The sequence below is a fragment of the Ambystoma mexicanum genome, chromosome 8 (assembly GCF_040938575.1).
Source record: "Ambystoma mexicanum isolate Mex_15411 chromosome 8, UKY_AmexF1_1, whole genome shotgun sequence".
NCBI lineage: Eukaryota > Metazoa > Chordata > Amphibia > Caudata > Ambystomatidae > Ambystoma > Ambystoma mexicanum.
Window position 1 is genome coordinate 172,209,934 of NC_090929.1, and position 16,609 is coordinate 172,226,542.

Here is a 16,609-nt window from a genome sequence, read left to right on the forward strand (position 1 = left end):
TACTCATGTCTGTCTTTCCAGCCATCCAACCATGTATCTTTCCATATTCCAGCCCATGTCTTCATTACTTACTCATGTCTATCTATCCAGCCATCCAGCCATTTATTTACCAGCCCATCTTTTCATTACCTACCCATCTCTATCTAGCTATTCATCCAACAATGATTTACCAGCCCATCTATTCATTACCTAACCATGTATATCTAGCTATTCATCCATCAGTGTATACATAATTATAGTTATAATTGTTCTTTTATATTGCACTTAATACCGGAGACCAGTTTCTAAGCGCGAGACCGGGTTTCGAATCTAGGTTGCTTTGCGTTGTGTTGCTTCCAAGACAAACGCATTGCCCCTGAACTCTCCTCCCGGCCCACATCCATTTACCAGCCCATCTCTTCATTACCCTCCCATGTCTATCTATCCAGCCATCCATTCATCAATCCATTTACCACCCCCTCTATTCATTGCCTATCTAGCTATTCATACATCCATCTGTTAGGCAGCCCATCCACTCATTACCTACCCAGCCATTCACCCATTCATTTGCCAGCCCACCTAGTCATTACCGACCAATCTCTTAATCCATCTATCGATCTAGATTCGCCTGCCCCCATCTTCGGCACATACTTGCCTCTCGATGTTCCCCCTCGACCTTTTGAACATGCCTCTGGGCTTTCGGGGCTGCCAAACAATCTCTACCTCGCTTTCTTGTACTTTCCTGTCTACATTTAGCATTTTGGAAGGACTAAGATGGTTGGACCTGAAACATTGTTTTTGTTCGTCTTGCTCTTCCCCTCGCAACTCCCACTCAGCACATACAAGAATATAATGAAGCAGGACTGGGAAAGATCTGTTCCTCTCACCCACCCCATTATCACCTTGGGGTCAGAGGCGTAGACAGGTGTGGGCCTAAGCAGGCAAGGCCCACCCAAAATCTGCAAATGCCCACTTACCAACGCTGTGTGGGAATTTACGGATGTTAATGTCACTGCGGTGGGCCCAACTACATGAGCTTCAGACCCCACTTGTTAGAGAATCCTGGCTACGCCTCTGCTTGCGGTGCCACTAAGCGTGCCTGCTCGCATTTGGAGCCTAATTAATCAACATCTAACTTGCTCGACAATAAACTTTCTAGATGATTGTTTGGCAAATGAAACTTAAGCCGGGTGATGAAGAGTGAAATGTAACAGTTGATGTTCTTAAAAGACTTTAAACAAATGTAAAGGAAAATGTTGTGATAAAAGTTTGATTTAAAACTAAAAAATTACAATAATAAAAAAATTAATCAACAATACAATATCAATGTTTCTGAGGTTTTCTAGAGGCTGAGTCATTCACAAAGGAAGGCTGTGTTCTGCTGGCCAGGAGCACACCTGTTAAGTGTATTATAATCATAAAATGGTGTCCTCTTACTCAACACTCTACAGTTGCCATGAACTAGCTGAGTGCCCTCCAGATACTCGCACATCAAAGATTTGGATGCAGACTCCATCTTTCAGAGGTCAATAAAATGGCTACCGTTTGGTTAGGTCTTAATGATGCCATTTAAACGAATGAGCACCAAGAGGGATTCCAGGTATGATGTGGACTAGACTGCAAGAAATTAAAATGTAACGGTTCTCCCTTGACTCCTAGACCCACAAATCTACCCCCAATCCTCCCAGAAATGCTCCTGCACTCCTTTGGAAACTTCCCAATGTGCTCCTGTGAAGTAGCATGTCTGGGGATGTCACTCTACTCCATATGTTATGCAAAGTCATCCACTGCTGCACAGGGTCAGCATCACGCTAAATAAATGCCCTCAAATAACTTCAGTATTTGCCCCTGGGTGACACTAATCTGACTTAAGCACAGCACACAAATTCCAACCGCAGGCAAATCTCACTCCAGCTCCACTGAGACAACTGCTCACATGTATTCTACTCAACTGCCACTCTGCACTAGCATGATGGGGCCCCTGAGGGACCCTCGGATGTGGAAACAAGGCACAGTCACCACACACAAACTGATACGCCAGACACGAGGTTCCGTTCCCAAAATCTAGGGTTTATTGCAATACAAAATAGTCCCAATTGGCCAAGTGGTCTCACGCCCCGCGACGTGTGTCTAAACAGACCTCGGGGGACGCAAGCAACGAACGACATACATCAGTTACATATATACAAAAAGAGCACCTTACAATCAGCAATGACACAGTATGACAAATTTGATGCCACCCCCAATTCATTTCCCTTTGAATTAGAGGTGATGATTGACCAGTGTGACAAATATGACACCTTAGATCACCATATTTAGTTGCAATCTCCGGTTTTACAGACATCATTCTTTGTTTGCGAGAACACAGCGTTTCTGTTTCTCATGGGCAAGCTGTGCGTAGGAGACTGGCGCATACTAGGCCTCCCAATCTCTAAGTTCCGATTCTCGCTCTGGAGGTCAGCCCGCTCTCCAGGGCCTCACTGGGCTTAGGAGGTTCTAATGCATGCAAAGGTCTTAGGCACAGACAGCAGCAGATGTATTCAACAAAGTGCTATAATCGTTCCACTATTCTTTTGTGAACATTCTGAACACTGACTACATTTGGTCAGCATGTCACTGAAAAAGCATAGCCAATACAAGTAATGAGTAATGTGTGTGGCACAGGCAGTAATCTGGCCCTGTCACAGGGGGCTAGGAACCTCTCTCAGCCTAGGGTGGAAGGCCTACCTAGAGGGAAGCCAGAGCCAGTCCTACCCCAGTGCGGGATGGTAGCAGTTGAGTGGGCCCCAATTCTTGTCCCCTCCCCAAGTGCCAGTCTTCATTTGTGCAGTATGTGAGAAACCGGAGGGTGTTTCTCCCAAGTAGACCTCGAGAATCCCTTATTCAGGTGGCATGGGGAGAGTTGGCGCACTCAGATCCCAACCTTAGGGGTGGACAAGTGAGGGAGGATCACCTGGGTAGGGGAGCATGAGGTTGTGCTGGGGGAAATACCCCAGGTGAGATGTGGTATTTTACTAGAGGAGGACGAGATCTCTGAGACCTTTGTAGGTTGTACCACATCTGCCTCCCTTTCTCCCTGTAAATGTCTCTTGCCCAAATCACATAAAACCTCTGTATTTAACAAATGCTCTAGGATCGCAAACCCTGTTGCACCCAGAAACTATCTCTCCCAGACTCGTTGTTTTCCTGTTTCCTACCCAAATACTCCCAATCGTTCTTCTCCACATCTCTCTGCCTATTCTTTCCCGAACACCCAGTAAAGTTTAACAAAACACTACCATTCCCATAATCCCCCCTGTTCATTTTACGATAATAATCCAGGTAATTCCTGTTTGTTTCCCAAACTCTACCAATCTCATCCTTCTGAGTTTATTAGCCCCCCTGGTACGAGGGTTGTAATTCCATATAACGGATTTTCCCCATCCTACCACGTAGGACAATCAGAAACACTAACCCATCAGCGCCCCACATTATCCAAGCCGGAGAGAGAAACCCTGAAAGGAACGCAGGAGCTCATGTGCAGCTTTTCCAAGTACTACACAATCTGCCTACCAGTGCAACACGTAGAGATAGCGAACAAAACACTGCTCTCCAGCCTTGCAATGCATGGAAACGCTGCTGCTGCTGCCGCCCTGGGCCACCAATTACTTGCAATAGAGCTGCAAGTGCTGAACCATACTACACTTACCTTGAAGGGAACCACACCTTGGTCCCCTAACTCTGACACTTTGCAGCTCGGGCCACCATTGTTGCAGCACAATGGCCCCAGCAAGGAAAAAGGAAGTGGGGCTAAAGCCATGTTTTGAAACTGTCTGCAGTTGTGACCACTCTGGGGTTGGGAACACGGCCATATTGGCCAGGGTCAGAGAACCAATCAGAGGATAGGGAGTAGGATAAGAGGGATCACAGGATTGTGAGGTCAGAGGACGAGGAGATGGCAGGCCAGGAGATGAGTAGGAGGAGGGGCAGTGAATTGGAGTGTGGAGGCGACTTAGAGGAAAGGTGAGGTATTGGTTGGTGAGAGCAATTGGTACTGTGTTGCAAGTGTGCATGCAAGGTGGGTGAGAGATTAGTAGAAAGAGTGTTAGGCAGTGAGTGGGAAGTGACGCTTCAGTGTAAGGAGTGTAACTGGAGATGGTGGGGTAGTGGCAGTAGTGTGGGGAAGCGAGTAGTAGAAGGAGAGATGAGTAACATCGAAGGGTGGAGGCAAGTGGTAGGAAGAGTGAGAGAGAAAGACACAGGCAGTAGCAGGAGGGAAAGCAGGTGGAGTTGGGAGCAGGCAAGTAGTGAAAGGAGAACAGACAGGGAAAGTGAGAGGAATATTTGAGCTTGATAGGAAGAAGACAGAGTCAGGCAGAGTGACTGAAAGGCACACTCTATAGTGCCTTTTAGTCAGCTGACAACATTTATAGTGTAGGGTCAGTGTAGGAAGAAGTTCTGATGGAGTTTAGGTAAATAAGGCTTTGGGGTTTAGGTTTTCCCTCCGAGCAAAAGTTAGAACATAGATTGTAGGGAGAAGCCTGCGGCACATGCTAACGTGAAGAGCAGTGGTCCCTGAGTTAGGGAGGATGTGGTGCTTTTAGACTAGAGAGAAAAGGACGGCCCTAGCGACCTGCTTAACACTTCAATAAAAACTCTCGAACCGTCCCTGAGAGTTTGAGTATTCTTTGAGCCATCTGTGGCACGTGCCACAAAACCAGAAGAATTTCTGCAATTGGATACATCCCAGTGGTCTGCAACCTTTGGTTCTCCAGATGTTTTGGACTACAACTCCAATCAGCCCTAGCCAGCAAAGTCAATGGTAGGGGATCATGGGAGTTGTAGTCCAAAACATCTGGAGAGCCACCGGTTGCAACCCCATGAGCTAGACAGAAGAACCAATTAAAGCACTTGATTTGTAATGGTATGCCAGTCACCATTTTGGGATTTTTGCAGGAATCCACATCAGGTGGTGGAGGTCTTGCAGCGCAGCTTGGAGACAGAACATGCCTCGGCGGTTACTGTAACTCAGGCCAATAGCAGTTGGGTGGAACAGTTCAATGTTTCCTTTCCGTTTAAAATTTTGAAAATTGAAAGCCAACCGAATATGTTATCCGCACCGTTGGTCACGACCTGTGATTGGTTTCCCGAAGCATTCGGATCACAGCCTGGAGTTCGCTTGAATAATTTAAACATCTGAAAAGGCAGGCACACAGCTCAACATATTTATTCAGGACGTTTTCAACAAGCACGGCCCTGTGAGCAGCCCGTCTGGGTAGGCGCTCAGCTGATTTCTCAACAGAAAGTTTGAACTCGCTGGATTGGCGACCTCAGCAAACCCTGAAGACAGAGAGAGCATTTAGAAAATCCCCCGAGGTTTCCATTAGTCTGCAGCGAGCTCAACAAATATGCCAATAAATACTGGGGCGAGGAAGGAGCAGGAGTGGAGCTCGGGCTGGATTCCCAGGCTTCGCCTACCGTCCACCGCGCCGCAGAACTACAGGACACTTGTTATCATGTGCAAGCCCAGCGACCGAGTAGGCACTGCATCCGGAAGGACCAATTGTGCTGAAACACCATCTCCTCGCGAGCCATCACCCGGAGGAACCACTGAAGATATATGGTAGCCCGTGACAACGGAACAGGGTAAATTGACACTTTAGGGTCATCGTTGAATGCAATCGGGATCGCGACACCGTTAGGAAAGGTTTGCGACTTCCATATGAAATGATAGCAAAGGCCCACACCCCGACCCCTTCCCTACTGGAATGAGGTGAGTCTGCCTTGGCTCTTGCCTTTTAATTTTAGTAGCCGAGGGATAATTATGCTGCTGGAGTTGTGCACTGTTACAGTGACGCGAGTGTCCTGTGCTGGGTCATCGTTGGACAGACTGATGCACAGATAGTCAGATTAGCAACATTACAGTTAAGATTACATCAAACGTCACCTAGAAAAAGGGGAACATATTATCCACTGTACCTCATCCATGTCAATGCACCACGTTTGGCCCAAAAAAAATGGGTCTGCCCATATCCAAACACACAAACTATATTTTGTGAACTCAAAAGGATAGTATCCTGCAAAAAGCACATTATTTTTAATTTTATTTTCCATAAACGATCTGTGGGACATATAACTCGAAATTGCCTGCTTTGGTTTTTGAGGTTTTTTGCATGTGCTTATCCCTTACCTAAAACTAGCGCAGGCTGCAGATAAACTGACATTTGGATCAACAAACTTTAAAATCCCAAATATGTATCTGTTATTCGAACCTGTGCAGTAGATCCACAGTGCAAACGAATACGCAACTTTGCATATTGCATGTGCGCATTGAAACCCACACGATGACCTCTGGATGGCGCATAGGCACATGGGGTAGGCCCGGAATACAAGTAGGCACGTAGTGCACAGAGATTACACTCGGAATGAATGCATTCACGCGTACCACACACACACACACACACACACACACACACACACACACACACACACACACACACACACACACACACACACAAACACACACACACGCACACACGCACACACGCGCGTGCCTTTCGAATTAGGAATACTTACATAGTCTAGACTCAGTGAACTGCTAACTAAACGCTCTGAATAAGTCCAGGCACTTATTATCCAATTGGAACAGCAGTTACGACACTATGCACCCTACGTCTAACCTACACCGCTTTTTTGTTTCAGATCCGCAAGAGTGCCAGGCGACCGCTCAGGTGGTGATAGTGCGCGGTACAAATATCCTTAAACATTAACACATACGATAAGTCTTTAGAACCTGCACTTACATAACAGGCCCTTGGAATGTGGGTAAGCACAGTACCCTCATAAGATATGTCGTCATGTAACTTACCCTATGACGGACATACCCAATAGGCTCGGAATAGGAGTGAGCGCAATATGCATGGAACATAAGTGAACCCAACATGCCGAGGCATGCAATACACTCAGAATATGAGTAATTACAATATGCAGTCGCAATACTCACGGTATAAAAGTGAGCACAGGCAACACGCCTGGTACATGCAGTGGAAAAACAACCTGAAATGTTCACACACTCGGGTATAAATAGGCTGAATGCACCCATGAATCCAGAAACACTCACCTGCACCCCAAAGCAACAAGAGAAGAGAAAAGAAAAGAGAAACTCCATTAAAACATTCTTTAAAAGAGTTATGTGAATACCCATAAAAGGGGAGTGAACTTGAATACCCATAAAAAGGGGAGTGAACTTGAATACCCATAAAAAGGGGAGTGAACTGATCAAGTATTCAGAGTGCCAAGGTTATGTTTACTACCAACATTCCCTGGAAAATACTTATTTCTTAAACCGAAGCATACTCCATCACACTACATATGAATCATTAGCTCACACTACAACACAACCTCAGTATACTCACTTGAAATAAGTACTACAGTTACAATGAGCCTTGTGAAGTAGTGGAAGTTAATGGTTCAATTTGTAGTGTGAGGGGAGTGTAGCTCTTTTTCACAAATATAATATCCATGGACAGACAGACAGACAGATAGATAACAATACACTTAGAGCCTTGGAACTCTTAAACCTAGCAGGCGCCACAGTTAGATGGAATTGTGAATGTTAGCCACACTTAGATGGAATCCTCAACCTAGCCTGCGTCGCCTCCATATAGAATTGCAAATGTTAGCATGAGCACACATTGAGGGAATTCCTAAGTTTAGCATGCGCCACATCTAGATAGAGTTGTGAATGTTCGCATATGCGCACTTATATGGAATCCTCAATGTAGCCTGTGTCGCATCTAGATAGAAATGTAATTCAATGATCGATATAAGACTCTCCTGCCAAGCCTGGACCAAGCGTGCAATCATGAACCAATAGCCAACCCACTAACAATTCCACTCCTCTGCATACACCTCTCAAACTCGAACCAAACACAACCACAAGCCTTAATAGCAGCAAACCGCACAAACTTCACTACACTGCAACAACAAAACAAACCGCACATAGAACCTCATTACAACACCGGCGCTAAACCATGGCAGCGCCATGGTTGCTGCCGGTGTTGTAACGGGTCCGCCATGGTTCAATGGGGAATTACCACCCCATTCCAAGGTTGGCGGGGCGGTAATTCCCCATTGAACCATGGCCCTTCCCCATTCCCATTTTCGCCCCATAGGGCACTATGGGAATGGGGAAGGCGCTAAGTAGGGTACCGCAAATTGAGGTACCGTACTTAGCACCAAGGTCCCTTTGCGGGTCCCTACTTTAACAGCTGGTGTAGACCAGCCGTTAAGGTCGGGTCCCGTAAAGGGACCTCGTAGTAAGGCGCTAAGTGTTTAACGGCGCCGCAGCCTTTTACGGTGCCGTTAAACACTTAGCGCCAGGGTCGTAATGAGGCCCATAGACTTGCACAACAGCACACAACGACTACGATCGTAAAACACCCCAAGCCCAGCCAACGAACCCACCGGGCTGAGGCTGCCAACAGCACATCACTGCTCTCCTGCACTTTTCCAGCTCATTCCCACTAACTCACCCTGACCCCCTTTTTCAGAGCCGCCAGAGCACCAGGGGACCACTCCAGTGGTGATAGTGCGCGGTACAAATATCCTTTAACATTAACATTAAACACACAGAGCGTGAACGGAGGACTTATTGAAAACATAGTGTGTGAGATGAGGAATACAGCTACTTCCATAAGTATAACTCCACACACCTTGATGAATAGATTGGCTAGAAGTGATGCAGAGTCGTATGGAACATCTCCTTCAGTCGCCTGCATTTCAGAATGGCTATGCCTTGTAAAAGGTAAAGTTAGTGCAGACACCTAAGCTGGATCGCACAGGGCGCAGTCGGAAGGCGGGCTGGGTGGCATCCGGAAGTGATCCCTTGTGTAGCTGAAATATTGGCCAAGTCAGAAACAAGAGAAGAGCTCAATTAAAATTCCAATGAGCATTTGGAATCCTGATTCACCGAATTGAATTTCAATCGAGCCTCCAGCATTCTTCTTGAGAAACAGGAATGCCCTATGTTCGCAGTCTCCAAACGGCATTCCCTCAAAACCTGACCCACAAAAGACTGCGTCAGGAAGCGTGATGTGCACTACATCGGGCTTTGAGGGTCTGGGTTGGGGAGCACAATCAGGCCACCCCCCTTCCCCCAAAACTGACAGAGGTAATGGAGAGGGTAGGCATAAGACCGACCCTGTGGCGGGGGAGGGTGGCCTAAACGGCTGCCTTACACAAATGCGGTCTTATGCCCTGCAACATTCACGCAAAGATCCATTTCATACAACCAGTGGCATTTCTAAAGGCCCATCGATTGGAATTGCATTGTGCAGAGAAATCAAATAAGGCATTTTGATTTCTTGTTGGCCAATCAGAGGCCCAACGGATGGTGTAAGACTCCTGATGCCTGCAGAGGCCTTCAGAATTTAGAACTGCAATTCGTACTTGTTTTGTTGCAAAACAGAGACATAGCAAATACAAGTCCACTTTGCGGCCAGACTTCCTCTTCGTCATGTGCAATGAGAATGACCCATTATGAATGCAGGTGACCAAAATCTGAAGACTTTGAAATTCGAAATATTAAAACAATCCCCCTTTTCTTCCACAGTGTCCTGAAATCCCTTTTGGATCAAGGTTTGTAGCTCTTCATGGGGAAAATTGACATGTTGAGGGGGAACCCCAATTTTTATATTCCTCTGGACAATAGCTTGACTTTGTTGAGGCGCAGAAGTGAGTTCATCCCGGTCTTCTGTTGCACGGCACCAACAGCGTCGTCATGCGCGTAAAGTTGGACTTCCAGGAGGACCTGGATGTGTGACTGTTGCACATCCCTCCACCCCTTTCATACATTTGAGTGGACAACCTGAAGCCATGATGGTGTCAGACAGGAAGTTCCTCCTCGCCAAACATAGCCAGCAAGGGCTTCTCAAAATAGGTTTTATCCCTCTTCTCCAAAGCCCACTCCCTCACCCCTCCCCAATCACATTAGGGCCTCAAACAAAAGAAAGATGTGGGCAGGGTGCAGAGGGAGTACATGTCAAAAGAATATGCATTTCATATCTGCTTAAGGTCGAGCTTGTATTCTTGTTACTTGATCAATACTTTGAATGGACTTTGATGGCAAAGAATATATACTTTGTGGAGCCCCCTGAGCCTCCTGATTTGCTACTACCACTGTCTCCATGGTGTTCTGTGGGCTAGGGGTGTGTCAGGCTTGCTTATTCTTGGCCCTTGTGTGTTCCTCCTGTCTCAGGCCAGTTTCTTCTTGGTGCAGTGCGGTTTCCTCTAATCCTCAGTCTCCTGTTGACCATCTTTGTCTCGTGCCTGGCCAGCAATCAGGAACCCGCTCTTCTGTCATTTAACACATTGGGTGCCTTTGGGTGCTCTCCTCTCTTGGCAGCCACTTGCCATGGTGTAAGTTCGAATGATCATTTGAGTGTGTGGGGTCAGCTGTGTGTTGCAGACCAAGACTCTGGGCCTCATTACAAGGCTGCCTGTCCGGTAACAACGGTGCCGGTAACCCTATTGGCACCGTTAGTACCGGACGGGCACACTACAAGTCTGCGAGCGGCTGCCGTCCCGCCCGCCCGCCAGGCCTGACCTGGGGGGTGGGACGGCACTCGCTCGCAGACTTTCACAGAAGCACTGGCACCGTTTTTAATGGTGCTGGTGCTTCCGTCATCCCCATTCCCATTGAGTCCTATAGGAATGGGGATTTACATTTTTCCGGCGCCTGACTTCCCGGAACGCCAGGGTTGTGATCCACCGGTTATTCCGGGTAAGCCAGGCACCAGAAAAATGCACGAGTCCGGCGGCAGCCTGCCGGTTTTACCGGCACGGCTACCGCCGGACTAGTAATGAGGCCCTCTGTCGCATATCTCTGTTTGCTCGCCTTGTACTCCTGCACCTGCGTTCCTGATCGTTGATTTATAGTTAATGCTCTGTCACGCCCTGTCTTTTCATAACTAGAATATTTTGGGGCGGATGAGCAGCTTCCTGGTTCTTACTTTACTGCCCACAATGGCTTCTGCCAGAGACACCCCTGTTGACAAGTGTGGGGTCGTTCTGTAGACTGTCAGGCACTTGCATAGCGCTTACCACGTTCTCACCTTTATCAAATGCAATCCGGAATAATATGGTGAGGGTTCACTTAAAAGTCTCAACTTCCCCTTTGGTCTGAACCAACACAAGGTGATCTATTTGTATTCAGTCCCCATTTCATAAATGTCTCTCTGTGAGGTTATCCGTATGTCCATACGTGCAGTGGTGGAATGGAGGAATTCCATATAAGGATATTTGGAATGTTCATCCAGCTCCACCATGAAGTTTTGATTATTACGATTGCTTACTTATAACCTGCTTAATACTGAAGAGGTTTCTAAGCGGATCTAGGATTCGAACCTATCTTTCTCTACGTCGACCCGTACCAATCATTGATCATTGTGGACAGTGCCAAAGTCAACAGTGATTGTTTGCAAGGCTTTGTCTCTTCTTTGCAGTGGCTCACTAGAAGGTGGTTTGTTTTTTCTTCCAGTTGCCTGGCACCATATGCAACCCAGAACTATGGTGTCAACTTTTTTCTGCAGCCCTGGGAACCACCCCTTTTCCCAAGTCTTGCTTTTGTTTTTCGTGCTTCCCGGTGCCCTGTATGGACGAATGCAACTGGATGGTCTACTGGGGATGAGGGAATTACAATGCATGAACCTCACAACAAAAGACTGTGGGCCTCATTACGACCCATGCGGAGGACCATTGTGCTACTAGCACCATGGTCCATGCCGGTGTCCGCCATGGCGCAATGGGGAATTACCACCCCATTCCGAGGTTGGCGGGGCGGTAATTCCCCATGCCGCCATGGCCCTTCCCCATTCTTGCCCCATAGGGCTCAATGGGAATGGGGAAGGCGCTAAGTACGGTGCCGCAAATTGCGGCACCGTACTTAGCACCAAGGTCCCTTTGCGGGTCCCTGCTTTAACGGCTGGTAAAACCAGCCGTTAAGGTTGGGTCCCGCAAAGGGACCTCGTAATTAGGCGCTAATAGGTTAACGGCACCGCAGCCTTTTACGGCGCCGTTAACCCATTAGCGCCTGGGTCGTAATGAGGCCGGGTCTCTAGAAGTGGACAGCTCACCCTGGACCTTCCACATGACCAGGAGCGATTGCTTGTCATCCCTAGTGCAGTGCCAAGGTTATGTCATGAAGTGCTATTAGTTGGCAATGGGCTTTGGTGAGCCACTTGAATGTATTTGTCGCTGTCCGGGGCAGGCTTGTTTGCCTCGCGAGACATGGCAAGTGGAACTATTGCCTATGTGGGCCACCGTACATGTTCTTCATCCCAGATGTCTTCCACATCTGCATCCTTTGTGGCGGCACATAGGTTTCATGAGAGAAAACCTGCTGAATTGTCTGCTCCTGGCCTGCATTTGTAATGTGTGGTCTTGCAGTTGTAACAGCTGCTGCTCTTTTCTGGCTGGTGGGCGTGTCACGTTGGTAAATATAATGGTCATTAGTGATTTGTGGTGTGTTACTGGTGTTAGAGGGCATCCAAAAATGTACAAATGGAAATGCTCACAGCCCCATAATATGGCCAAGGCCTCACTTTCTAATTGGGAGTATCCCTGCTCCGGCTTGGATAATGCCCTGGCGTGGGCTATTGGGAGTGAAGCCTCTGACTCATCAATCTAAACCGGCACTGCCCCTAGGCCAGAGTGACTCGCATCTAGCACTATGTGCATGCGTCTGGCTGGATCAAAAAATGACATAGTTCTGTCTGCTGTTCAAGCTGGTTTAATGGCTTCAAAGGCCAATCTATCCCTTCCATTGCAGTCTGAGGCAGTCCTTCTTTTTGAGATGTCGTAGGCAGAGGCGTTGCTAGGGGGGCGGAGGGGGCTATAGCCCCGGGTCTTTTCGTTGTAGCCCTGGATGGAAGCTCAGGAGCTACAACCAAAAGGCTATAGCTATCTCCAAATCCCGCCAGTCCCGACATTGGCGTAGCCCCATATCTTTTCCAGGCCTAGCAACACCTCTGGTCGTAGGAATTCTCTTCGGGTGGCCAGATCGCATATGAACCATTGCTCTTGAATGTCCTCCACCTTCTTCGGAGATGTCACAGGGGTTCTCTTCGGGTGGCCAGATCGCATATGAATCATTGCTCTTGTATGTCCTCCACCTTCTTCGGGCATGTCGTAGGGGTTCTCTTCGTGTGGCCAGATCGCATATGAATCATTGCTCTTGTATGTCCTCCACCTTCTCCAGACATGTCGTAGGGGTTCCCTTCAGGTGACCAGATCGCATATGAATCATTGCTCTTGTATGTCCTCCACCTTCTTCAGAGAGGTCGTAGGGGTTCTCTTCTGGTGGCCAGATCGTATATGAATCATTGCTCTTGTATGTCCTCCACCTTCTTCGGAGATGTCGTAGGGGTTCTCTTCGTGTGGCCAGATCGCATATGAATCATTGTTCTTGTATGTCCTCCACCTTCTTCGGAGATGTCGTAGGGGTTCTCTTCGTGTGGCCAGATCGCATATGAATCATTGTTCTTGTATGTCCTCCACCTTCTTCGGAGATGTCGTAGGGGTTCTCTCCAGGTGGCCAGATCACATATGAATCATTGCTCTTGTATGTCCTCCACCTTTTTCGGAGATGTCGTAGGGGTTCTGTTCGGGTGGCCAGATCGCATATGAATCATTGCTCGTTTATGTCCTCCACCTTCTTCAGTCCATCGAGATCCCGGAGGCTTGGAATACGTTGCAAAACAAAAAGAAACTCTGAGTTCAGGAGTGTACATTTTGTTTTGTAAAAAGTAAGGTCATGTTCTCGTAAACACTTGAACACCTCTGATAGTCTGCATAAATGTTCCTTGATAGATCAGCTATGCATAAGGACATCATCACTGACATTTTTCTACACCGGGCAGGCCAACTAGAACTTTCGTTACCATATGTTGGAATACCTATGCTGCAAAGGATAAATACAGCCATTTCTATCGATAAAGCCCCACATGCGACAAGAATGCAGTGATGTACCTGGAGTCCTCATGCAGTGGCACTAAAGATAACCATCATTGAGAACATCATAACGTGCTGCATATCTGCTACGGTCTCATCGCAAATGGGCATTGGGTGTCTCTCGCTTATATTCTTTGCCCTGCTCGGTAACCTCATGTTTACACATATCCTGACCCAACTGCCAGTTTGGCTTTCCCTCCCACTACTATCGGGACAGCCCAGGGTGTGGGGCCTGTGACTTTTCCAATGATTCCTTTCCCACTCGAGCTTTGACGGTTCGAGTGAAACTTTCTTTTGGAGCTTGAAGAAGATTTCTCTGTGGCACAGGGACACTGGATGTGCAGTTGAGTCTACGTGAAACCCTACTTACTGATTTTGCAGGTATCCAATGCCTTGGAAGACAGTGTCGTCCTCTGGTAGCAGTGTTTCATAGCCTGCTTTGTACACTCTGAACATGAAATGTGCCGAACCTAAGGCCTCCGCCGTGTGTCAGCTAAGGACTGTGCCCTTCGCTCCTGGGGGGTGACCAAGATTTTAATTATGTATATATTGGACATTTGCATGCTGCCACAAGACAAGAAAAAAAGAGAGCCCCGCTCATGTCCGACTTCCGTGACAAACGCACCTTTCGGAGATAATGGACTCATGCCCTCTTTAGGGAAGATTTTAGCTTTCGGCCCTACAAGCTAGTGCTAGGACAGAGAGTTTCAAATTGTCGAAGGCCGTCAGATTGACTGAAGCGTCAGTCAAGACGGGCACGTCTGATGGCTGATTTTGACTTTGCACTTGGTTTGGTGCCCTTTGGCTGTTCTGCTGCAGCAGGTGGAGAAGATAGCCACCTTCAAGACCCCTGTCTTAGATATGACGACAGCACATGCTAAGGGTTCAGGGCTAGCATGTCTGCACACGTTTGCAAAGGGATCTTGTTTCATGCGGCCGCCCATGTTTGCCCATTCGCTGCACGCTTTCCTGCATGTGGTAGCAATTCTCTTTCCGTACAGATTATTTGGTTGCGATGCCGATTCAACACCTCACCCTCTTATCCGAGCTGTTGTTGCAGGCTGGTCACAAATAGCATGTACCCATTCCCTTCATCATGTGGTCTGCACTCCAGCTCACTGTGTCTGCTCAATTCCAATATCTTCTGGAGCACATGACCTGGCTCCCATAGAATTTGATAGTGAACTTGTGTTGGGAAGACCCCCTATGGTAGGGAGTGTGCATATGTCTCATCTTCTTCATTAACCCTTTGTGAAGGACAGAGCGAGGTGCTGCGGGCAAACAGGGCCCAAGCCGAGGGTACGCGCTGCCGGACGGAGTCCCCCACTTTTTTTCAGAGGGCCTCTTGATTTGGTCATTTCTGATGACTCCACATTCAATTGGTATGTTAATGAGTGCCACCACTTTTTTTGTTAAACACTTGACACCCCTGATGATCAGTGCCTCCTGTCTCGCATTTTGAACCATTCATAGTCGGCATTGACTAGTTATCTGTCAGGGTGTTTTTTGCAGAATTTTATGATTAATTCACCCCGTTTGTTTTTTTTTTTAACATGTCCGTCTGTATTTATCCATATTTTGCTGTGTAATTGTAATTGGTTATTTATAACGCGCTTAATAACTAGAGGTTTCTAAGCGCAGACCGGGGATCGAACCTGTTGCTCCGCTTCCAAGGCCAGCATGTTGCCCCTGAGCTATCCTCCCGAGATCATGTGGTCATGTTATCTGTACCCACATGCATTTTTTTTCTCTGTAAAAATTAGTCACAACTAGTATGGTTCCACATATATTAAAAAGAAAAGAAATGGTGATTTGATGGCTGTAATGGGGTGCACACTTAGGTGTGTTCTTGGACATCAGGAATACATTCTGAAAGGAAACAGTGATTCCTATCTGCATTTATGTGTAAAAATCAGTAAAAAATGGAAAACGGGGAGCCTTATTAATGATCCAGCGCCTCGTGTGAGCATTTTGGATAGCGTGGGCCAGCCAGCATCGATTTTCTTTCACGCCCTCATCTTCCTTGGTGGCAGCAAAATACATTTCTAAAGGGTGAACCCACAGGAGTCCAAGTGACAATAAGACTGCCCTCACGTGGTGGGTCAAAAAAGGGGAGTTTGGGAGGTCCCGCCACATTAAAAAAAAAAATCAGTGGAAAACACATCGAGCAAAAAAGTCACGAGGAAAGAAAGTGCTGATAAATAAAAAACAAACGTGAAAGCAGCAAGACACCGTTCGTGAATCTACAAACATCCGTATGAAGCAAAGTTTTCGGCAAAGTTTTACCTACATTGGCACACTTTGCCGACTCAAAGGAAGGCATAGGCAGAGGCGTGCAAAGGGGGGGCTGAAGGTGCTATAGCTAGCCCCGAATCCCGCCAGTCCCGACATTCGCTTAGCCCCTGATCTTTTCCAGGCCTAACACCACCCCTGGGCATAGCCTTAATAAAAGTAGAAACAATTACCTCTAGCCATTGCTGCACGGAGAAGAATGCTATGTCCATGCAACCTCAGTTCATCGTGTGATATTTTACAAAATACTTAACAACATTGGGAGTTATAGATGGAGAGCTATCAACTGTTGGGATATAGTCCACCAATGGTTCTGAGAGACAATTGATGGACAACAAGAGGGGAACTC

At 47.3% G+C, this 16,609-nt stretch overlaps 1 protein-coding gene across 5 annotated transcripts in view; it reads left to right on the plus strand.

The window, feature by feature from the left end:
• GPSM1 (G protein signaling modulator 1) overlaps positions 1 to 16,609 on the plus strand; it is a 1,136,422-nt gene that overhangs the window by 734,007 nt on the left and 385,806 nt on the right. The window lies entirely within an intron of this gene.